The sequence below is a fragment of the Amblyomma maculatum genome, chromosome 5 (genome assembly GCF_055883805.1).
Source record: "Amblyomma maculatum isolate TAMU_Amacu chromosome 5, ASM5588380v1, whole genome shotgun sequence".
NCBI lineage: Eukaryota > Metazoa > Arthropoda > Arachnida > Ixodida > Ixodidae > Amblyomma > Amblyomma maculatum.
The window spans coordinates 151,982,532-152,007,983 of NC_139348.1; positions in this window are offsets into that span (position 1 = coordinate 151,982,532).

The window sequence follows — 25,452 nt, forward strand, 5'->3', positions numbered from 1 at the left end:
GCTTTAAGGCACTGGTTCATGTGTATAAGAAAATCTCTCTCGCTGTACAGCTAAATCGGGAACTAGTAACTTCCGCTAGCTTCTGCTTTCTTTATATTCTAAACTTAGAATGTCGTCCACCTTTAAGGCGAGCACGTCAGCACGCAGAGGCTTTCTTCAGAGCTTAAGTGCCCCTAGTTGATTGCAAATCTAAACAGTGGGAGCCAATGCAAAGCACCGCATCCAGGGCCTTCTGTCCCTGCATTACATTGCGGTGATGTGCTGCCATGCAGCACTTCGAAGAAAGCGATCTGCTCTGAGCATGTGTACTGTACGAGGGTACGATGCTGTCCATCTAAGGGCTTAGTCATATCGACTGCAAATTTTAACGTCGCTATGGCCGGTTCTTTACCTATTTGCACAACAATGATGGGAAGAAATTTTCCAACTCCGTCGATGTCATGGGCTTGCTCTTTTAGCATTACGCCCGCAACGGTGGAATAGTGGTTACAACGCTCGGCTGCTCACTCTGTATACCCAGTGTCTGATCGCAGCGGTCACGTTTTAATGGCGGCGAAACGCAAAGATCCATGCGCGCAATATAATTGCACAGAAACAATATACCAAAGAATGAAATAATAAATAAACGCGCACTACTATTGCACCAAGTACGGCGTTCTGCCTCGAGATGGCGTGCGCCATAATCTGGTTCCAGCTTAGGTACTCCAGTTTGGTGGGAGAGCGTCTTAAACTCTGAGCTTCCGCAGAGGGTTAAACAGCCTGCGTACGTGCCCGTAGGAGGAAGCGCAATCCCGAATGAAGCGTTCGTGGCCGCCACAAAAAGAATAAACTAAGCCCGTAGATTGGTCGTCGCATCTTGTCACGTGATTTTTCGGTTTGTATATAACGTGATGGCCACCTATTTTCTCTTCTGTCCGCACGAGGCAGCGGAGGTGGCTGAGCTGCAGAGCCATTTTGTTTTCTTTCATCCTACAGACACAACAACAACAACAAGCCACAGACTCCCGTGATGGGGCTGGGACAGGTAGGTCACCGCCGCTCGGTGGCGGCTTGCCTGCCACCAAATTTTAGAACTCAGCTCTTTGGCGTCCGTTCCTGGGTTTCCCGTCGGCGTTGGCCTCGTAACCAGCTCCGCCCCCCTTTCATCCCCCCAGCGCTAGCAGCGACCGACTGATACCGCTGGATGCCGCTGACGCCGCTAGAGAGTCAAGATAACGTGACTGCATAGAACACCGTCGCCGCCATGCAGAAAGAGGAGGGGAGGGTCCCCCCCCCCCCTGTTCCTGTGTGGCGGATAGGGTGCTCTTCAGTTGCCGACGCGCCGGTTATTTCATGTAGGCCCCGGCACGTCGACGAATACGTGACCACCTTCCCACGGCTAGACCTGGTTCTTGGCGCTGCGGAAGCGAGGGTATCATTGTTTGCGTCGGCATCGGCGGCGTTTTCCCTGAAACCAACTCCGCAGCTGGGGTTGACTCACTATCGGCGTCAGCAGCATCAGTCAGTCGCTGCTATCTCTTCCCTCCTCCCTTTATCGCGTTGTCCGCTTGCTGCGCGCGCTTCTGCCCCCATCGTTTGCCGCTGGGTGTACACGCCGCCCCCCTCCCCCCTCTTCCTGCAAGTCTCCGGTTGTCAAAGCGCCAGCTCGAACTTAATTCCTTTCTTTGCTCCTCCTCCAATGCAACCCCTGTGCGGTGGCAATCAGAGAGCCAGATCGGTGGCGGCGGATCTGCATATGTGCACCGCCCGAGCCGAAATTGCCGCTGCCGTTCGTCACTGCGAAATTATCTGCCAGTTCTTTCTGAGCCATGAGCGAGACGACCGGTGGAAGTCTTCCGTCTGCTGCTGCTGCTGCTGCTGCTGCTGCTGCTGCTGCTGCTGCTGCTGCTGCTGCTGCTGCTGCTGCTGCTGCTGCTGCTGCTGCTGCTGCTGCTGCTGCTGCTGCTGCTGCTGCTGCTGCTGCTGCTGCTGCTGCTGCTGCTGCTGCTGCTGCTGCTGCTGCTGCTGCTGCTGCTGCTGCTGCTGCTGCTGCTGCTGCTGCTGCTGCTGCTGCTGCTGCTGCTGCTGCTGCTGCTGCTGCTGCTGCTGCTGCTGCTGCTGCTGCTGCTGCTGCTGCTGCTGCTGCTGCTGCTGCTGCTGCTGCTGCTGCTGCTGCTGCTGCTGCTGCTGCTGCTGCTGCTGCTGCTGCTGCTGCTGCTGCTGCTGCTGCTGCTGCTGCTGCTGCTGCTGCTGCTGCTGCTGCTGCTGCTGCTGCTGCTGCTGCTGCTGCTGCTGCTGCTGCTGCTGCTGCTGCTGCTGCTGCTGCTGCTGCTGCTGCTGCTGCTGCTGCTGCTGCTGCTGCTGCTGCTGCTGCTGCTGCTGCTGCTGCTGCTGCTGCTGCTGCTGCTGCTGCTGCTGCTGCTGCTGCTGCTGCTGCTGCTGCTGCTGCTGCTGCTGCTGCTGCTGCTGCTGCTGCTGCTGCTGCTGCTGCTGCTGCTGCTGCTGCTGCTGCTGCTGCTGCTGCTGCTGCTGCTGCTGCTGCTGCTGCTGCTGCTGCTGCTGCTGCTGCTGCTGCTGCTGCTGCTGCTGCTGCTGCTGCTGCTGCTGCTGCTGCTGCTGCTGCTGCTGCTGCTGCTGCTGCTGCTGCTGCTGCTGCTGCTGCTGCTGCTGCTGCTGCTGCTGCTGCTGCTGCTGCTGCTGCTGCTGCTGCTGCTGCTGCTGCTGCTGCTGCTGCTGCTGCTGCTGCTGCTGCTGCTGCTGCTGCTGCTGCTGCTGCTGCTGCTGCTGCTGCTGCTGCTGCTGCTGCTGCTGCTGCTGCTGCTGCTGCTGCTGCTGCTGCTGCTGCTGCTGCTGCTGCTGCTGCTGCTGCTGCTGCTGCTGCTGCTGCTGCTGCTGCTGCTGCTGCTGCTGCTGCTGCTGCTGCTGCTGCTGCTGCTGCTGCTGCTGCTGCTGCTGCTGCTGCTGCTGCTGCTGCTGCTGCTGCTGCTGCTGCTGCTGCTGCTGCTGCTGCTGCTGCTGCTGCTGCTGCTGCTGCTGCTGCTGCTGCTGCTGCTGCTGCTGCTGCTGCTGCTGCTGCTGCTGCTGCTGCTGCTGCTGCTGCTGCTGCTGCTGCTGCTGCTGCTGCTGCTGCTGCTGCTGCTGCTGCTGCTGCTGCTGCTGCTGCTGCTGCTGCTGCTGCTGCTGCTGCTGCTGCTGCTGCTGCTGCTGCTGCTGCTGCTGCTGCTGCTGCTGCTGCTGCTGCTGCTGCTGCTGCTGCTGCTGCTGCTGCTGCTGCTGCTGCTGCTGCTGCTGCTGCTGCTGCTGCTGCTGCTGCTGCTGCTGCTGCTGCTGCTGCTGCTGCTGCTGCTGCTGCTGCTGCTGCTGCTGCTGCTGCTGCTGCTGCTGCTGCTGCTGCTGCTGCTGCTGCTGCTGCTGCTGCTGCTGCTGCTGCTGCTGCTGCTGCTGCTGCTGCTGCTGCTGCTGCTGCTGCTGCTGCTGCTGCTGCTGCTGCTGCTGCTGCTGCTGCTGCTGCTGCTGCTGCTGCTGCTGCTGCTGCTGCTGCTGCTGCTGCTGCTGCTGCTGCTGCTGCTGCTGCTGCTGCTGCTGCTGCTGCTGCTGCTGCTGCTGCTGCTGCTGCTGCTGCTGCTGCTGCTGCTGCTGCTGCTGCTGCTGCTGCTGCTGCTGCTGCTGCTGCTGCTGCTGCTGCTGCTGCTGCTGCTGCTGCTGCTGCTGCTGCTGCTGCTGCTGCTGCTGCTGCTGCTGCTGCTGCTGCTGCTGCTGCTGCTGCTGCTGCTGCTGCTGCTGCTGCTGCTGCTGCTGCTGCTGCTGCTGCTGCTGCTGCTGCTGCTGCTGCTGCTGCTGCTGCTGCTGCTGCTGCTGCTGCTGCTGCTGCTGCTGCTGCTGCTGCTGCTGCTGCTGCTGCTGCTGCTGCTGCTGCTGCTGCTGCTGCTGCTGCTGCTGCTGCTGCTGCTGCTGCTGCTGCTGCTGCTGCTGCTGCTGCTGCTGCTGCTGCTGCTGCTGCTGCTGCTGCTGCTGCTGCTGCTGCTGCTGCTGCTGCTGCTGCTGCTGCTGCTGCTGCTGCTGCTGCTGCTGCTGCTGCTGCTGCTGCTGCTGCTGCTGCTGCTGCTGCTGCTGCTGCTGCTGCTGCTGCTGCTGCTGCTGCTGCTGCTGCTGCTGCTGCTGCTGCTGCTGCTGCTGCTGCTGCTGCTGCTGCTGCTGCTGCTGCTGCTGCTGCTGCTGCTGCTGCTGCTGCTGCTGCTGCTGCTGCTGCTGCTGCTGCTGCTGCTGCTGCTGCTGCTGCTGCTGCTGCTGCTGCTGCTGCTGCTGCTGCTGCTGCTGCTGCTGCTGCTGCTGCTGCTGCTGCTGCTGCTGCTGCTGCTGCTGCTGCTGCTGCTGCTGCTGCTGCTGCTGCTGCTGCTGCTGCTGCTGCTGCTGCTGCTGCTGCTGCTGCTGCTGCTGCTGCTGCTGCTGCTGCTGCTGCTGCTGCTGCTGCTGCTGCTGCTGCTGCTGCTGCTGCTGCTGCTGCTGCTGCTGCTGCTGCTGCTGCTGCTGCTGCTGCTGCTGCTGCTGCTGCTGCTGCTGCTGCTGCTGCTGCTGCTGCTGCTGCTGCTGCTGCTGCTGCTGCTGCTGCTGCTGCTGCTGCTGCTGCTGCTGCTGCTGCTGCTGCTGCTGCTGCTGCTGCTGCTGCTGCTGCTGCTGCTGCTGCTGCTGCTGCTGCTGCTGCTGCTGCTGCTGCTGCTGCTGCTGCTGCTGCTGCTGCTGCTGCTGCTGCTGCTGCTGCTGCTGCTGCTGCTGCTGCTGCTGCTGCTGCTGCTGCTGCTGCTGCTGCTGCTGCTGCTGCTGCTGCTGCTGCTGCTGCTGCTGCTGCTGCTGCTGCTGCTGCTGCTGCTGCTGCTGCTGCTGCTGCTGCTGCTGCTGCTGCTGCTGCTGCTGCTGCTGCTGCTGCTGCTGCTGCTGCTGCTGCTGCTGCTGCTGCTGCTGCTGCTGCTGCTGCTGCTGCTGCTGCTGCTGCTGCTGCTGCTGCTGCTGCTGCTGCTGCTGCTGCTGCTGCTGCTGCTGCTGGGCCAGGCCCAGCCCAGGGGGGGGCCCTGATTGGGCTGGGATAGATAGGTCAACGCCGCTTGCTGCGGGGGCTAGCCTGCCATCGAATTTTTATCTGTTGTAGGCCTTCATTGCACCCGCCACAGCTTAGGCGGTGGACGACGGTTGTGGCGGCGGGCGTCTTTATCTCCCTGTTCTTTTTCTTTCTTCTCTACTTTCTCTCTTCTGTCCGCACGAGGTAGCGGAGGTGGCTCAGCGCCCCGCCGGGTTGGTGCAGTGGTAAGACGCCCGACTACTCTGGCGGAGTACCCGGGTTCGAACCCGACCTCGACGGCTGCGTTTCGGTGGAGGTGAAATGAAGAGGCGTCGTGTGCTGTACGATGTCAGCGCACGTTAAAGATCCCCAGGTGGTCGAAATTTTTCCGTAGCCCTCCACCACGGCTCCTCTTTCTCTCTTTCCACTTCCACTCCCATCTTCCTCGCGTCCCTTAAAGCGCGGTTGCGGTGTCCACAGAAATCAAGTGAGACAGTTACTGCGCCTTTCCCTTCCTATAAATAAATAAATCAGTTTAGGTGGCTCAGTTTGGTTTGGTTTGGTTTGTGGGGTTTAACGTCCCAAAGCAACTCAGACTATGAGGCTCAGTTAGAGAGCCAGTAGCAGGCCCGTGCGTTTTCTTTTCCTTCTTCCTACAGCCCCTACAACAACTCGGCATGCGGCAGGGGCTAGACTGCCACAATATTGTTATTTGTTGTAAACCATCATTGCGCCCGCTACCGTTTCGGTGATGGCCGACGGCTGTTGCGAAGAGAGTCTTTCTCCCCCCTTTTCTTTCTTTCTTCTCTATTTTCTCTTCTGTCCGCACGAGGCAGTGGATGGTGGTGGTGGTACAAACTTTATTCATTGAAGGCCAAAAAATTAAAAAAAGTAAAATTATGTTGCCGCCGTTCCGTGGGTGGCCTTCCGGCTGCTGGTCGTGGCCTCCAGGTCACGCCTGGCGGCGACTTCCGCTGCCCAGGTCGTAAGCCGCTGTTGAATATGCGGCTCCGAGCTGGCCAAAGCAGCCTCCCACAGCTGCGGGCTGTTTATTTGCCAGGAGACGGGGGGAAAGTGCGCCGGACAAGAGTAAAGAATGTGAGCATAGTCTGCTCGGGGAGAGCTGCAAAGCGTGCATTGGGGCGAGAAGGCACCAGGGTGAATAAGGGCAAGGCGTGCAGGGGAGAGGAAAGTGTGGGCCTGTAAATGGCGCCACGTATTCTGTTCGATTTTAGATAGGGACTTGTGAGGGGGAGGGAGGGATAATCGGGAGTTGCGGTAGTGGAGGGTGATGTCATGGAAGGTGAGGAGGGAGTCACGCGTGTCCATCCCGGGGTGGAGGGGGCCAGCTCGGTCGGTCATTTCGCGAGCGATAGAATTTGCCGCCTCATTTCCAGGGTGCCCCGCGTGAGCCGGAACCCAAAATAGTTGGATAGATCGGGAAGGGGGGGAGGAGTGCTTAAGGATATTGAGCGCAGAGGAAGAGATTCTACCCTTTGCAAAGTTGCGGACTGCGGTCTTAGAGTCGCTAAATATGAAAAGGGCTGGTGTGCTGGCAATGGCGAGGGCGATGGCTGCTTCCTCTGCGGCAGTGGAAGTGAGAGCATGGATAGTGGCGACGGAGAGGGGGGCTCGTGTATTAGAGACAGTGGAGGTGGTTCAGCTACAGAGGCAGTAGCAGGCCCGTGCATTATCTTTTCCTTCTTCCTTCAGTGGCGACAACGCGGTACGAAAGGGCAGGTTGCTCTTGACCCCACGGGGCTCGGACCGGTAGGTAGTTGCCGCTTGCGGCGGGGACTAGCCTGCCACCATATTTTTATGTAAGCTATGCCTCTGAATGAACTATGTTTCTTCTGCATATTCTCTTTATAACGTAGAAAGAAGGCATAAAAATACCTGAGTACCAGTTTTCCAAACGTTACCAGTTTTCTGCTGTGTAACGTGATATTGAGCAATGGCGATTGAGGGAGTTAAAGGTCCCAATACACGCATGCAATTAAAGTGAGTAACGCGTATATAAGCGCGAATTTATGTTGAAGCTTTTTATCTTGTAACTACACTTCTTCAGGTAATACCTGTAGCCAGGATGTTCAGCCGTAGAGCCTGCGTTCTTACCTTTAAACTGGCATGAGAGGTGTTCCAAGTTTTTATCAACGCGTGAACCTAGAATACAAGCTGTATTCATGTGCTTCGGGACAACGTTACGGTACCGGGAGGTTCTAATAGGGCAAGGAATTGATGGGTGTACTCAAGATAGGCACGAAGTCCTTTTTCCTAACTGAATCTTCAGACCACTGACGGCGGCTGACGAATCTACGGAAGTCGCTCATGCCATGCGGGATGACAGTTGGTTTCGCAAGCTGCTTATCCACGTTACGTAGTTCACCGAGGTACATCTGAGAGAGCTACAGCTCTACCACTACTGTGCTCCTTTTCACTTTGTTTTACTCTCGTAAATTAAAATCTCAAAGAGAAAACATCAATAATGAATCAAAGAAGTTAAATATAGAGGTTTAAAAGGAGCAGGATCATAACTAGAATATTTATTTGTTTTATTTATTTATTGTGTACCTTAAAGAACACAGAAGGGGCATCAAATGAGGGGTCGGAATTCACAACTAAAACAACAAACCCTGGTGCATATTCTACGCAGCGCCTATACAGAGGGTCTACATAAATATACGATATAGGTACACATCTGATTCTGCGCTAAGTGGGACTAACCACAACAAGGGAAGAGGGCTTCTCTAAATGGCTCACCGACAACGAAAAGACTGGGAGCCTGCTCCGGTTCCTTACCGAAAATAATTTACACGAGTTTCTATAATATTCCTTATGGCAAGCTTGCGTAAAAAAAAAAGGGGGGGGGGGGACACATCTACGCATAGACTGGTGAGTGAAATTCGTTTAAAATAGAGCGAGAATATAACGACTGGAGAGTGAAAAAAAAAATGCTGTCCCGCCTACTCTGCACAAATACAGTTGTCTTTTCTTAAATTGTTGCCGCAAGAAATAAAAAATAAATACTTGCATCACTTTCACTAAATCGAAATCTTATAGCCACTCATTTGTTCTGTAGTTTAGATGCGGAGGAAATATGCTTCAAATCATGCAATTTCTAATCCTGCCTAAGTCAAAAAACGCTATTCATTAGTATAGAAGGACGTCAACCTGGCAGTCGCTAATTTGACGGGAGGTAGTGATGGCACAAAATCAGAAGACCACGGCGCGAGAGCTCAACTCGTTTCATACGTTCGGGCTATCTGTTCAGCATCACTTGCGACTTGGCATTCATATTGTAAATTACAGGGCAGCCTTTTTTTTTTCTTCCATCAGGATCTGGCCACCACCGCTGGGCTGAATCGACGTCCTCAAGCTCAGAAATGCAGCACTTAACCATTCAGCCAGCACAGCAGGGCGATAAGTTCATGCCACTTACCACTCTCGCCTTTCGGTCTTCAATAAATATGCTGTAAGAGGGTAGTTAACTTACAGTGTAGGATGGTTGAGGTAAAAATGCGGCTACACAATATGGTGTGCATAAACAATCACAAGCATTGTCAGCCTCATCCTACCCGTTCTTCACTACTCCCACTTTTAAAGATATACTCGTAACTTGTTACTTCGCCTGTTGTCGGTTTTTGCACTTAGGACAATAGTACCATTACTGCTCGTAAAATCTGCACTAAGGGAACGAGAAGAATGCAGATCCCAATTAGCAGTGGGTGCAGGCAAGGCAACATAGCAGGATAAATTCGTCAGTGCTATCCGCGTGAAAGCAATACCTCCTCAATTAATTAGTTTCCACCACGAAGAAGAAGGAGCCTGAGCACTCGGTCCTCCGGCCTGCAGAAGCACGCAAGATCCGTTATAAGGGGATTAGCATGCTTGCAAGCATAGGCCATCACGGATGCATGTCGCATTATTGTTTTTGTCTTGAGAGGGAAAAGAGGCGCCATGAGTGAGAGGACAGGGACATCCCAGCACTCTTGCTGTTAGGCGGGGAAACAGGGTGAGGGTGTTGGTAATGGTGCTAGCAATTTTCTCTGGTATGCAGTGCAGAACCCAGGAGGCTCAACTCGGCTTCAAGCAATTCGAAAGCTACGAAAGACGTTTAACCAATAATTCCACCCGGTTTGCCGGCATTTCTTCGGCGCCTTCGATGACTATCACTCTTATGGGTTGCACGGGGTGACTATAGACAAGCAAGGGGCGTTCTGCCATGTAATATGTAAACCAAGGCTGCCCCTCTTGCCTGCATGTGCACGGCTTCCACAGTACTGCATCGTTTTTAGAGGCAGAAGTTTTGCGATGGAACTGATCCGCTCTCTGCTCGTCCTCCTCCCGCCTAATTAGTGTTCCCGGGACAGGGTCGCTAGAGCCATGCGGGTATGTAATTGCTTCCGCTCTGGGCTTTGCGTTCCTGCTACAGATGCAGCGAGCTCTACAAATGTCGCCAGTATTTTGTACTAATGCACGAATATAAGTTAAGAAATGCGAAAGTTAATCAATGGAAAAGCATACTGAAATGCAAGACTCATTGGGTTCACGCTACAAAAATTGAAAAAAAACAACTTGTTGATATCAATTAGTTACTAAAGCAACACTCAAGATAGGCTCTATCCGGCCTTTCTTCATGCCTCAATCTGGTTTGTGCCATTTTTTACTCTGGTATGTGTAATATTCATCTGCGTTCATTTCGTGCCAACTTATTAACGTCTGCATGCATTTCAATATTGTTGGAGTGTTCTCACTGTCCCTGTTGTCCCTTTATGATCAATCCAATCGGGCAAGATGCCTTTCACCGCTTTTGAAGGTCGACTTCCGCCTCTTGTCTTTAGGAAGAAATTATAGCAGATGACCGGAACATTTCCTGCTTTCTTCATTTTATAGAAAACCTGCATAATCGTAGTCAATTTTCTTAGCATAACATTTCCCTAGGGCTTTCACAGGGAATTCAAGATATCGAATCATTCCCTGAATGTTTGCATTCCATCTCCCCCTTTAGAGCAAGACTTCAGACTTCTTGTGCAGTGTATGTTTAGTGTTTTTGATGTCACTACAGAACTGCCTAACAGGAATTCAGAGAGTGCGATATATACAATACGTGTTATTGTTACTAAATAACCCAATTTGTGAAGATGTGTAGTCTCTACTTGCCTATGGACCATCAAAATTCAGGGAGCTCTCGTTTTGACTCTTTCTAATCCGTGACAAGGCTTTTGTAAACGCTTAAACCTAAATACATAAATTTAAAAGGTTTGCTACTTTGCTTTGCTGATTTTACTTGTTTTTGAATTTTTGCAAGTGATTTCATTCCGCGGTTTTTTCGTAATTTTATTCAAATTAGGTTTTGGGGAAACGAAAGAGCCTTATACTTGAGTGGACGCCAGGGAATTGTGAAACCTAACCTAATCAGGAAAAGATCAAGCTTTCACAATTTTTCCTGTATACTGTACATTAGTTTATAAGAAAAGAAAGCCGATGTATTTTTCTGACCTTCAAGATTGTTCAAGGTGAAATCCTCAGTGACGCTGATTGCTCGTAATATAGGTTTATGGTATAGGAAGGAGCCTTATACTCTTGAGTGGACGATACGGAATTTTGAACACATTCATCTAAGCAGGTCAAGGTCATGCTTTCATATGTTTTCTTGACATATTTCACATTGTTTTATAATAAGCGAAAGGCACCGAATTTTCGACCTTCAAGGTTGTTGAAGGTGACATCGCACAACCCAGAGCTGCCTCTTCATTATAATTGGTTCACAGGAAAGGAAATGCGCAGTATTTGTCACACTTGTTCAGTGGACACCTGAACCGCGTAGGAAAGAAGGTGGGAGTGAATGCAAGTAAGAAAGAAACGGTTGCCGTAGTGGAGGCCTTCGGAAATATTTTTGACCACCTGGAGATCTTTAACGTCCCGCTACCAATAAGTGGTGAAGGGTGGTTCGGGTAGGGCAACGCCGCTTGCGGCGGGGGCTAGCCTGCCAATTAATTTTCATCTGGTCTACGCCGTCACTGCACCCCCACTGCTTCAATGGTGGACGACGGCCGTTGCGACGCGCGTCTTTCTCTCGCTATTCTTTATCTTTCTTCTCTATTTTCTCTTCTATACGCACGAGGCAGCGGAGGTTGCTCCGCTACAGATCCCAGTAGCAGGCCCGTGCATTTTATTTTCATTCTCGGCGCCAGCTTTTCGATGGAAGCGAAAAACAAGGTGTCCGTCTGCTGTGCGATGTCGGTGCACGTTAAAGAACGCCAGGTGGTCGAAATTACCGGAGTCCTCCACTACGGCGTCTCTCATAGGCTGAGTTGCTTTAGGACGTTAAACCCCACAAACCAACCAACCAACCAACCAACCAACCATCTTTTCATTCTTACAGTCGCAACCAACCAAGCACCGACATCGAGTGCCTCTGACGGAGGGTGGCTGGGGGAGGTGGTGAAGAGTGGCTGCTCCTGGCCCTGATGGGGCTGGGACAGGTAGGTCACCACCGCTTGCGGCGAGGGCTAGCCTGCCACCGAATTTTATCTGCAGTAGGCCGTCATTGCAACCGCCACCGCTTCGATGGTGGACGACGGCTGTTGCGGCGCGCGTCTTTCTCACCATCTTCTTTTTCTTCCTTCTCTACTTTTTCTTCTGTCCGCACGAGGCAGGGGTGGTGCAGTGGTAAGACGCCCGACTACTGTGCCGTAGTACCCGGGTTTGAACCCGACCTCGGCGGCTGCGTTTCGATGGAGGCGAAACGAAGAGGCGTCGTGTGCTGTGCGATGTCAGCGCAGGTTAGAGATCCCCAGCTGATCGAAATTACTCCGAAGCCCTCCTCTACGGCTCCTCTTTCTTTCTTTCTTTCTTTCTTTCCACTTTCACTACCACCTTCCTTTCTTCCCTTACGGCGCGGTTGAGGTGTTCTCTCTTTCCACTCTCACTCCCACCTTACTCCCTTCCCTTACGGCGCGGTTGCGGTGTCCACAGAAAACAAGTGAGACAGTTACCGCGTCTTTCCTTTCCTATAAATAAATCAGTTCACAGAAAACAAATGAGACAGTTACCGCGCCTTTCCCTTCCTATAAATCAATAAATCAATCAGGCAGCGGAGGTGGCTCAGCTACAGAGCCAGTAGCAGGCCCGTGCATTTTCTTTTCCTTCTTCCTACAGCCACAACAACTCGGATGCCTCCGTTTCCCCTTCATCGAAACGCAACCGCCGGCATTCGGGATCAAACCGGGTGCTCTGACACGGTAGTCGGGCATCTTTGCTGCACCTCCGCGGTAAAGTTAGGTTTTGGACAAAGGAAGGCGCAGTAAACTTTTCGGTGAACACCACGAAATTGTGGACACTTTACACCTGATTAGGTCAAGCTCATATAGAAAGGTAAATTTGGTGTCATAAGAAGCCTGCTACACCTAGCGTAGTGAAGGTTCCACTTACATGCAAATTGGTTTATAAAGAAATGCGTAATATCTGTCAAGGTGGCTTGAACGTGAAAGCCGGCGCTATGCTGAAAGCTTGAACTACCTACCACAGTGAAGCTTTTGCTTCCAAATCAGGAAGCGCTGAGGTACAAAATATAATTGCAAAAATCTCTGCGACGAAACACACGTAGTTACTATTTTGTGATGACAGTGCGTTAAAGTGAGGTCTGCTGTTAACAAAGGTTATTTTCTCAGAACGTCTGAACAATTTTGCTCTGCAATTCGCCGATTTTTATTCGTATCTACTTGTACTCAGTCGCTCCTAAGCAATAATGATTTCCCTTTTTATATAAATGCATCATGCAGCCAAAGGCGGCATACACCTTTAGGTGGTGTATAATGTGTACGCTTAAATTAAAATCGCCTCTGCGTTTGCGGAATGCTCTTTTGTTTTTATGAACCTGGTTGCCTTGTTTCAGGGACCCGTTGCAATTCAACAGACCATCTTTTCTGGCGGCTGTTTCAATTTGTTAATGTATTTTGCATTTTTGTTTCTCGCTAACATAATGGCTGAAAACAAAGCGACGATCAACTAGACGCTCTTCGTGTCTTTTCAGCAGTTTACGTAGATCCGACCATAACCAAGACCCCTCCCCAGATTTTCTGTTGACTGAGTGCTTTATTCGCTTGCGATTTCTCTGTTAAAAAGGAGGTGAAATGTGAAATAAAGTTTTAGTCTTTCCACTACGTTAGAGATGCTCCACATTTGAAACTTATACAAAAATTGCGATATATTTATTTCATTTACAATATAGCCGCATGTCATTCAACCAAATTTTCCGCCAATTTTACGGCGAAATCTTTTGAATCGTTCAATCCTGAAGTTCGGCCTCTTCTCATAGGGGTTTTCACGAGTGTGTTTTTTGAAGCGAAAAGCGTCACTACGAGGGTCGGAGCCGAGCTTCGCGTTTGCCGGATACCGTGACGTCACAGTCAAAGCTCAACGTGGTGATGAGAAGCCTTCCAACCGTTCTCAAGGTCATAAAAGACCTAAAGTTCAGCATGTACACAGACGACGTTCATCTATGGATGAAAAGGGCAGCGACGACAGCATAAAGGAACGCCTACAGGCGGCAGCAAAAAGAATTGATTGACCTTGTGAAGTGATCAAGAAAGTCAGCTGAATTTGTTGAAGTTAAATATACTTGCATTCTCTTCATCTTTTTGTTCTTAAGGAGGAACAAAAAGACGGAAGAACCGCGGAGAATCCCGACGAGCTGCTTTAGGATTCCGGAAACGTGGGAATCATACCGCACCGTTTATGTGGGACGTATAGAAATTCCACCCCGAACTATATTAGCTGTAAAAAGGTTGGCTCATTTAATCATTTATTCATCATTCATCTGATACCCTACTGATGCCCTGAGGCAATAAATATAGACTAAAAAAAAACTATATTCGCTGCTATATTCGTCATTCCTTCTTTTAGTTGTCATATTCTGCTTTTTTTTTTTTTTGCTTTTCTAAGTAAAACGCCCCAAATCCCTCACCGGTGCGCCTATCCACTTAGGAGGGGTCTTAGGAGGAGTGAACTTCACGAAAACATTGCAAGGGTGCACGGCGAGAGCGAGGGAATCTTTCTGAAAGCGCAATTTGTTTAAAAAGGGACAAGAATTGAACATTTGTTCGAGGGCGCTACTGTGGTACTGGACCGCTACATTTCATCAATATTCGTTGCAACATGCAACACACTGACTAGAGAAAAAGGCTGCATTAACCTCGATGCCAGCTTTACTTACTTTTATTCAGGAGCAGGAAAAAGTTTGGAAAGCAAATACTATTGCAGTCAAATTGGAGTAACACGTTCTTCTATTGTATTCTGTTTCGGTTCCTAAATGACAAAAGCAAAGTCTGTTTTTTTTTCTATATCATTGCGATCAACCTTAATACATTCACGTATGATGCGCTTTGTGTATTGTTTAAAAAAAAAAAAACGACCTCAAAAGGGTACCCATTGAATTTTTTACAGTACTTTTTAAATGCACTTGGATTGTAGTTCCGAAAATTGTATCTCTGAATTTATGTGATAAATTACCGACACCGTTACAGGCATCCGCCTGCCTCTTCCCTGTGTGCTCCCGTACTATCTATTTTCATACCTCGATTATGATATACTTGGCTCTTTGCCCTGCATGCAATTGTGGTTCAGCAGCTCCTCTCCAGAAACTGCAGTCGCCCGTCTACAACAGCCTTTTTCATGACTCCCTTCAATGAAGCATTAAGAACGGTACTGAATGAAGGAATATTTTTGCTTTATGGCACATTTTTTTTATGCCATCGAAACCCCTTTAATGAGATCACACTTACGATTCACGACGTCTCAGTATAAAGGCAAAAACTTCGGCACTTTGTTATATAGCAGGCAGGCATGCTATATATGATTGAGGTATATGAGTCCCTGAAAAGATGGTGCTGTGAAGGACGAGAAGGAAGAATTATCGGGTCTCTTAAGATATCTCTTAAGAGATTAACGGCAAAGCTCTAATAGTAGTAGTAGAAGTAGTAGTAGCAGTAGTAGTAATTAGTAGTCAGTTTAGACATTAATATTCATTACTAAGCGTTTTGGTCATTTCTAAAAAATGTTACTCGTTGCCAGTCGTCGTTAGAGATATGGCTTATTACAAATCCTTACGAGTCATTATTAGTCATTATAAACTCTACCAATCTCTACTATAACCTCTATTATTTAATAAATATCACTATGAATTTGTTTTTCTTCTTTAATCTGTATTTAATTTGTCTATACTGCGCACATTTCTAGATGACGCTTCCGGCTGTCACTTACTGCCGACGCATCTTGAGCCTAGAAAGTCTTCTGCTTTAAAATCCTGGGCACCGTCTCTACAACCTCGAAGGAATTTTGTACTCTTCTTCTTTCAATGAAATCTTGAGCAGGCAGCCTCTTTTGTCTTATTTGATCAGAATGGCAGCAACATATACAATTTTACTGGCGAAGCAAGGGTTTGTGTAGTCAAAAGCCTAATGTAATGTTTGTCATGAAAATCAGAAAGAAACAATTGAATTCTTTTCCTGAAACTATCATGAGATTAGGGAAGCTCTGCATCCTTCCAGTAGAAATTTAAAGCCTCATTTCAGCCTGGCGAGAGTTAAAGAAAGCTTTCCGTAGTGCACCGGCTTTTCTACGCATGTTTCTCGACTAGGCGGTCGACCGTACCGCTCCTCTTTTGTTCCAATGCTTCACCATAACAAACCGACAATGCTCAGCTGCCGTGCGCACTGGTAACAAAGCACGACCACGTACTCTGCAAAGCAATTAAAAGTGCCATTGTCAGATCCGGCCTGCGTTCATCCCACAGCTTCATTTGCGAGAGTTGCAGAGTGACTAACTGAAGCCTGCTGAGCTGCCAATACCTTTTGTGAGCATTTCACTACAGAAACATGGGAACAATGACCATGAAGCCGAGAAATCCCGTGCAGATTTTTGTCAGACATTCGCAAGCAATACTTACGCTTCTACGAGTAAATATTTACGCTACGCTTTCTTTCCAGCAGCTTTTCAGAGTACCAACTGAAATGTATGCACTGCATCCTCAAGCATCTACCAAAATAAACATTTTGACTTATATTAATACTGGTGTACTTGAGACAAGAAAAGCGTCAGCGCTAATACAAAGTGTATACGCAATTTAAACTGTTAAGTATATTTAGTAAACCAATATGGCTCTTTTCAAACATCATGCCTTATTAAAATTTCAATCGAGAAAAAAATAAGCATCCGATATTTAGAGTGTTTCATGCAAGCTTTGACTCTTCAAGGCAAAAGCTTAACAGCAAGCAGGCACTTGCAACCACACGTCCCGCCATCATGTCTGTGTTTAGGTGTGGAAAAACCCAGCCTGTCTACCTGTCACAGCTCACAATTAGCATGCATTTACTTTTGGCAAGCCGCAGCTCACTTATTTAATTAGGCGCGCAGATTGAAGTTCTGCTCTCTGTACACACTTCATATGGAAGCCGCTGCAGAGAAGAACGCGAAATAGCCGTAGTAAAATGAAAAGCGTTTCTTTGATCAGTTGCTGCTGGCAAACACCAATTTTAGCGAGGTATATGGTACTGTTTCAAGCAGGTTGTGGTGCCATTTTGATAGCTGATCTCCCATTTACTATCAGCTACAGCCACCGCTTTCCTCTGCCCTCTTTCTCACCAACTATTCTTTTGATCGGTGACTTATAAACACCCTGGACAACAATTTCTGCTTCTGTCTTGTCTCATATACGCTTCTTCGTACCCGTAACGCTAAAATCTTTCTCGTAACTTCCATGAGCGAAGCGATAACTAACTTTCTTCCTCATAAACCCCTCCATTCTTCCCACTACGCCCACTACGCCCACTACGCCCACTACGCCCACTACGCCCACCCACACACACTCCAGCGCTTTTTATACCTTCGCAGCCCCGACTCGCTCTACTGCCTTTTCTATCAATCTTTCTTCTCTGCGCCTCCTTTCAAACAAGTGCCGCGTCACCGTCTATTTCAATACCGCCGAGAAGAAGTGCTGGAATTTTGTTCTCCGATCTTCGCCAGCACAGTTCATCTATTCTCCTCATGCCAGGAGGAAGGACGAGGAAATAAAACGAAAGCATCGAGCGTCTACCTTATAGGGGGAAAGCTTGAAAGAGTGATGAGTGCCAAAGAGAGCGCGTCATGTCGGACACAAGAGGTCTCTACCCTGTAGTTGTGTTTGTAATTTGTACTAGGTGTTGTAGGAGAAGACGCAAACCTTGTCAAGACGCCGTCAAGAGAGGACACCCTGTTAAAAGGAAAGGCTAAAAGCCCTTTGGAAGCCTTGAAAGTAGCTGTGTTTGCCAAAAATGGCAATGATCTCTCGAACAGCTTGTCGTGTTTCTACTACGTTTGCGCCCCATTTAGATGTCATTCCTATTCTGGGACTGCACGGTACGGTATTCCCTAAGTTCAAATGAAATGCTCTTTTTTGTAAAAGGAAGCCAATTATTGCCTTAAAGTTTAAGCGCACATACATTGGCTTCCTCTTTACCACAAAAAGCGCATATTCATTCTGAACATTAGCGGAATACCATAGCCAATAATCACAAGCTCTAATGCTGCATGATGCTGCATGGTAGAAGATGATTCCAAATTTTGTGTTTGGGCAAGTACATTTCGGTTGCGATGACATGAGTTTAGGTTGCTACATGCTTGTGGCTTGTCTGTTTTCTATAGTTTTGCTTCATGGAATGAATCTAATTTACTGTCATAAAGGAGAAACTCGTAACCTGACCCAAGGTATCAATGCAGAGTTGGATCATAGCTGCGAGAAACATATGGTATACATTTTTCCCGTGCGCCCCTCTTGAAAGTTTGTTTTTATTTAATATTCCGGGAAGGTAAATCACTAGCTAGAATTGTACTTAAATGCCTTCAATATTATTATTAAGATGGTAATCAGTGTGGTTTTAAAGCAGACCATTGCAGAATATTTCAGAATATTAGCAGAATATTCCCTACGTGTTCTTCCTACCAACATTTCAGCATCAAAGACGGTTTGACTCCTGCAGCTAACCCACTATTATGTACAAGAATCCAAATCTCGTCGGTCCATCTGCAGTTAAGAACTTTGCGGCTCAGTTTTCAGCTGAAATAAATAAATCTCGCTTGTGTCCAAGTCACTGCTGGGGATGTACTAAGGTTGTTCGGTACGTGGGTCAACTCGATTTTACAATAAGTCAGGACAGTTTTGTGAGGTTAGCAGCCCAAAATTTTCTAATGTGGGCAAAGTAGATGTTCGGGGGTGGACAAATCGGTCTGAGTAAGAGACATTGAGCGCTGACGACCCTAGGATAGGTGGTGGCCAAACTCATTTTGGGAGAGTGCCATGTTAGTATTGCAGGTTGGCCAACTAAATTTTCGAATAGGGCACAGTCGATTGTTTCAGTGTATCACACAAATTTTTTGGGGTGAGCCAAGTCAATTTGGCAGCGGTCAACTTGGATTTCGATGTGAATTGGCTGTACTATATTTGGACGGGTGCATTTGAGAGATTGACAGCTCAAGTTTTGGAGGTGATAAAACCCATTTCGAAAGATTGCAAACAGCTTTTCAACTCTGTGCAAATAAATTTTGGACTTGGCAAAGTGTATTGCGGATGTATCACCGAAATTATTTATGGGCAGGTCAAGTCAATTTGTGAAATTGGCAACCCACATTTTGGAGGTGGGGAAAACCAATTTGTGACCTCGCCAAGTTTGACTTTTAACTCGTCAGATTCTAGAATAGAGCAAATGTGATTGTGAGAGTTCGCCACCGAGCAGTTTGGAGAGGGCCAAGGCTTATTTTTACCTGGGAAAGCACAACAAAATGGGCTGTCAGTTTTGATGGTGACCTACTTCTATTCACGGAGTGCGCAAAGCCAGTCTCAGGAACTATGTAACCAAGTCTGAAGAATGCACCAAGTCAATTATATCCTGAGCCCAACTATCACGAACGCCCGTGTTCGTCCAGAATCAACTTGCAGGAGGTGCATGACATATCTTAACTATTTTGAATGCATTTCCATCACTTCCTGCAGGGCCATTGCCAAATTGCGCACGTTTTGTGACGCTCCTTAAAATTAGCTCGTTTAATGTTTTGTAAAACTTATTTGTTGTATTTGCATAGCTAAAAATACTTTTGAGTAAAAAAATGAACAGGAAGGGCTGCTGATAATGCATCATATATACTGATAGGAGCGCAATCCAGGAAAGTGGTTGTCCGTTCCTCCTCCTTTCGTCCGCGTCATTTCTATGCAGCATCACTTTCAGTAATGCTGCCAGTTCTAGGAATTATTCCCTGTAATGTTTCCAACTTTCACACAGTATCCTGCGTGACACCTACTCCTTCTCCTGAAGCGCTCTAGTAGCAGAGGAAGATACACATATATCGATGCAAGTGACGCAATGCAACCCTAGGTTACGGAGACAAAAACAAAACGTAGGTGTTGTAGGTTTCCTTCAACGTTGACGCTGCTCAGATTGCTTGACTATGAAGCCAAGGAGAGTGAAATCACGTTCCACCAAAATTTAGGTTTCGGACACGATTCACGGCTCATCCGTAATGGACATTCTCTGAGGAAAACTTCTTCCTACAGAAGGTTTCACTACGCGTAAATGATGTTCGGAGCCTTGTGCAGTTTTTGGAGAAAAGACTTCTCCGCAAGAGTAGTGCTATCGAATTGCTGTATACGCAGAGAGGTTTTCTGGTCAAAAGCGTCTTTAACTATTACTAGATTTCCGCTCTACTATCATAATATCTGTCATAATTCGACTCCGGTCTGTACCAAACAAGATTGAAACGAGAATGTGATGTTCAAGAATCTAGGTGAAAGGTTAATCAAGTCTGTTAACGACCAAGATGAATGCTGAAAGTCTGTCTTAAGGATAAAAGATGAAAAAAGAATTGAGTTCTTAATTTTATGAATTTGTGACACCTTAGTACGTATAGCTCCTTCCTCCTGCTTTAACTGCCACAGGTGAAATAAATTTATGCATATTTCTTTTATTTAATGTCAATTGTATTTCTCACTCAGCAGAAACATGATGGCAGCCGGCCATACTTTAAAGAACCAGTCATCACGTCAGCTCGGATGCATCGATGGTAGGAGACAGCCACGTTCCACTTGAAGTAACCGGTGAGCTAGCAGCTGGTGCCGAATACGATCGAAACAGTGTTATGCAAGTATTCTTTCTACCCTGTTCCTCTAATAGAAACTCCTTTTTGTCCTGTATTCGTCAACGTAGTTTTCTCCTTTAAGCAAAGGGACGTCACTGATGAGCCATGATGAGTTTAGTATTCGTTCCGCTATTTCTGTAGCCCATTGGAGCGAGGGCTAACTTCTTGAGTCAGATTTGGCGTAAGAAAGAGATTTGTTTTATGCGAGCGCAGGGTGTCGCCTAGGACCAAAATGTGAACAGCAGCAAAAGAAGAGGCTCCATTCATGCTCTTCCAAGTCTCTCCTTTTTTGTCTCTCTCTATCTCTATCTGTACAAGGGAAGAAGCAAAATATACACTCCGCGAAAAACCTACCACGGTGGTGAACATCCTTTCAATGCGTCTTCTCTGCAAGCCTTTATTTTGTGATTTCTGCGCATCTATATCGTTCCCTCGATTTCTTTGCAGCTGCTTTCCTTGCTTTCGTTTCTTGCCCAAACTGAAAATTTCCAATGGCAAATTTTCGTATCCCCGATTGCTATTTTTCACGCATCCCGTGTTCTCTATAGAACGCACTAGCATGCTCTTTGTCCTGAATGCGGGGAGTGGAATAAGAATAAAAAAAAAAAAAGAAAAAGAAACGTGCTCGGCACACTCTGCGCACTCGCAAAAGATGGCGTCAAAAACAACTGACTCGTGAGTAGAACCTCCTTCCAGGTTGGAATTAAGGGCATATTGAGTGATGGCTTCCTTGCTTCCATTTTTTTTTCTAAGAGCACTATCGAACCGACCACCGACACTGGTGTGCCACCTAATAACTGGCGGACCAAAATTCAGCATGGGCTACCTTTCATTTCTCCCTGTTACTGTCCCCGCACCTCATCTTGTCTTAATGGGATCGTGGGTTTGGGATATACGTTAATGGTAATGTGACCCTTTTTCATTTTCTTTTTCTTAACTTAAACGCGACAGGCGTGAGCTAGAAGCTCAAAAGCACCCGCCTAGCAATTTCTTTTCGTTTTATTACTTCGTTTCCTGCGTCCTGCTTTGCATCCGCGGCTTTCGGCGCACGACCCTGACCCACACCCCGATTATAAATCTCCAGCCCAATTAGGAACAACTAAGAATGTGGGACGCTAACTAGAGTGTGCGAATATTCTCCTCTTCTCCACCTAGCTCTCCAAGAGCAGGAGGGGGGGGGGGGGAGGGTTCGGGGGCCGCACTTCAGACTTATTTGCATTGCAGCAAAGAGACTCAGTGTGCCATAAGACTAATAACAGCCCCTTCCTTTCTCCTTCGACGATTGTACTTCTTCATACAAGTTCTTCCTATCTTTCGTACCACCTCACCCAAATGCCTTGCACCTACAACCTTTCACTACGCGTTTTGCTGGGTGACGTGAAACACGGCAGTTGCCTTTGCTTAGTCTGCGTGCATGAGACATGTCCTTGAAGCAAGTAGCACATATGGTACAACAAGTAAGCAATAAATACAACAAAAACCTGATATCTTTCTTCTTCGATCCGCAGAATGGCTTCAGGGCTTTTAATGTTGCGGCGCCTTGCTGTGGCCTACGACCCCTTTTTGTTGTGCGCAAAATTTCCCCTCCATATTCTAATGCATTTCGTGTTTCTTCTTGTACAGGAATCGTGCGCTATGCTAAAAATCAAGCAGCTTTTTGGTGTAGAAAGTTGCTGACGCGAAGTTTCTTTGCTCCGCTTCTCTTCCAGCACTGGTAACGACAATAAGGAAGATACATTTTGTCGTAACGAAGCCGTGGCGCGACTCTGATGGGCTTTACCAAGGATAGTCAAACCAAGTTGAAAAGATCATCTCCGTTACGTCCCTGGATTTCGGCTCCTCGGCTTAATTAAGATGAAAGCTTGCAAGGGTAAAAGGCTGCAGCGCCCGCCACTATCTACACCACTGACCTGATGATCCCCAGCCGTTCGAGTTACCGCAGCAGAGAGCAGCGGTTCACAAAGGGTGTACTTACACAAAGACGTTGCGTGGTAAAATTGCCAAGCATTGGGTCAAAGTAAAACGTATTCAAAGAAACAGCATTACATGCCACCAAAAAAATGGCGCCCGCGTTACGGGCTTGGGAGCGAACAATGATGCGCATGATTCTGGCCGGTGTTAGGTGGCAGCTATAGCCTCACCTGGCAGTGCTATAACAGAATGTTGGGATGTGTGACATTAACCACATGACATGGCTGATTTCGCAGGTGCTGCCAGCTATTTGCCATGAAGAGGGGAGGCTGCTGAATTTGGACTGCAGCCCTTGACAAGCTTCACATTTCTATAGACAGACACGTTTGTGCAACAACACGCAGCTACATTCATACGTATTGATTAGGTCAATGCTTTATGTTGATGTTGGGTAGTTTTCAGAATAATGTGGCAGCTTGCGACTGTATGCTAAGGAAAATATGTGAGATAAAAAGGCACAAATTAAAATATTAAGTGAGTAGCAAAGAACATGTCCGCGAAGAAATTTTGAAAAATAACCGGAAGACGCGAGCTATTAACGCTTCCGTGCATTGGCCATAATTAAGTGCGGAGCTTAAGTGTCGAAAGTTTTTTTCGGGCCTGCAAGGAAAATAAAAATATAAAAATTATAAAACAGCCAGCTAGGGAGAGCTGGGCTCTGTCCAGCTCGGACCTGGAAGTCCAGTGTGCCCTGGTCGAGAGAGCTCGGGCAGCGGCGGCGGCCAAGGACATCCCGGAATACTCCACAATCATACACATCTTCATTTCTGAAATTATTCCATTGTAAATAAATGTTTTCTCCTCCTCCTGGCGTGAGTAACCATGGTAGGCAGCCCTTGGCTTATTGTTGGGTTTCTGAAGGGTACGAGTGTATTTTGCTCAGTCAGCGGTGCGAATGCGCGTAATTGCAAGTACATGTTTATTTTGTGAACATCTCTTGGATGTAGAACCAGGAGAAGCTGTTTTAAGTTTAGCATTCTTGCCTCTTCCACAAAAGCTCTGTTTCATGCAGCGGCTACCTTCGAATTGTGCTTTTCAAAGGCACTGCGCGACTTCGCGTCATCGTTAGAGGCGACAAGAGGAAACGCCAAGAACATTTGTTCCGGCAGGGTACTTCCAGTATAATGTAAGGTTCAAAATGCGCCATTTCACAGCACGTCCATTGCGAGCCTTGCCTCTCTTATGATGTAAGCTGCAATTATTGGATCTGCTAGGGCACTACGACATGGCGGCATTCACTCGGAGAAACATGGCGAGATGCGCGATAAGTCTAGCCTTTCCGAATGTATAAGATAATTACTTGTCTATAGTTGTAGGAATCATAGACGTGCCTGACATGACTAAAGTATGAAAGTACGGGAGTTTTTCTAGAAATTCCTTAATACCGCATGCGACGGTGTTTCATTTGTGCACTAATTTCAATTCAGAAATTTTGAGGTCATATTGTGATATGTTATCGTGTTATGATTATACTATGATAGGTCGTGTGTTCAGTTTCTATCATCAGTGGGTTGTTCTGCCTTCTACTTTGTATTTATTAACTTTTCAGACCATGTTTACTACAGTACTAATTAAGGTCAGTCGAAAAGAGTACAAAAGTTAAAAACTTCTACGCTCTTTTGCCTCGTTGACTGCCGACTTTTCCCCATATATAATCGATATCTGTTGCAAGATAGTGGCACAGGCAGAGGTTTATCCTTATTCTTCTAAACCCCACTATACTTACTTACTAAAATACCATAATGTTTAAGCGACTGTCTTCTCTGAGAAGGCTGGATAGTTTGTCCAGCATCAGTGCGTGTGCTGCTCAGCTGTGATGGTATGGACGGATGTCAGACGCAGCGTTGGTAGCCTGTGACATGGCGGCAGGTATACTGAATGCAACGCGGAACAATACATCCACGGGGGTCAATCCTCTGCCGCTGGACCGTGTCATCAGCGGTAAATTAGGCAGCTGTCTAATGTGAGTCCTGCTCTTTCCTGCCGCTACCTCCATGTCGCATGCTCCTCCAAACCTTGCATCCTAACTATCAGTTTTAATTAGCGTGTGGGTCATAGCCCTAGACAGCGTAGCCATAACTAAAGGCCCTACGACCTGTCGGCACTCAGGGTCACTATGTGACGCATGAGGTGCTATTCAGTGCCTTGCTGCAGTGTTTTTCAGAGGGAACGCATGAAGGAGACTGTGACCTGGGAGACTAGAAAAAGAATCGCACCCCTTTGCGAGCCCAATGGCGCCAGGCTATCGGGCCCCAGGAAATGATCCACGCGAGCAGCGGCGGATACTGCAAAGCTATCTAGTCTGGTATATTCTGGCCCAACGATGACCCCATACATCCTAATTTTTCCCGCCGTGCGTTCTGCCCATTCAGCTACCCTGCGATATTTTTGGATTGTTTTCATTGGTAATAGAGTGCGTCTTACTTTCTTTATATGCAGTGTATGCGGTGCTATTTAAGCATTACGCTTCGCGACCTTGTGATGCTCTACCCAAACATCGTCGATCATCTCTTTCCTTTCTAGCGCGTAGGTTCTATGTGTGCTGCTACTCTGAGACAGTGATGCAGTTCCGAACATAGATCAAATCGCATTTTACTGACATTCACGATAAGAAAACCAAAACTTTAATCACATTAACGGAGGTCAACTGTTCCTAAGTGTGCACAGAATACTGATATATTTATTGTTGTGTAGACACCGCTTTTTGCCGGATGGTAAATGAACTTTTCGACGGCTGAATCACATAATCATTAATCATTTTCTGGACTTGTCTCCGGATTTCCTCACGTTCTTTGGTCGAAATATGGTACGGCTATGATCGAATAGGCTGCTCAGCATCAGACGTTACAATGCAATGTTTATTGATAGAAGCTTGCCGTTCATTCCATGATGAGGCAAAGCACGCGGCATGCTCCTGCACTAAGGCACGCAGGTAGCGTTCTTGACAGGCCTAAAGGTCAGGATTAACGTCGATACTGCCAAGAATACACAGAGCAGCAACAACTTTCCGAGAGTATTGCATAATCTGCACTGGAGAAAGGTACAATGCTACGAGTTGCTGCTGTATATCGCGCGCCCATTGTAGAAAGTTCACACTATAGAATTTATGATAGGAACGCATTGTCGACGGCATTGTGTAGGAAGCGGCGCATGTTCTTTTATTTTTTTAGGCGAAAGCTTTTCTAGGCTCATGGTTAAAATCTCGATTCGACGAAATTTGTCCGCTGATCTGTCACCGAGATTCCGCGAGTGACAGATACTGCGATTTTCGTTTCCTGTAAACC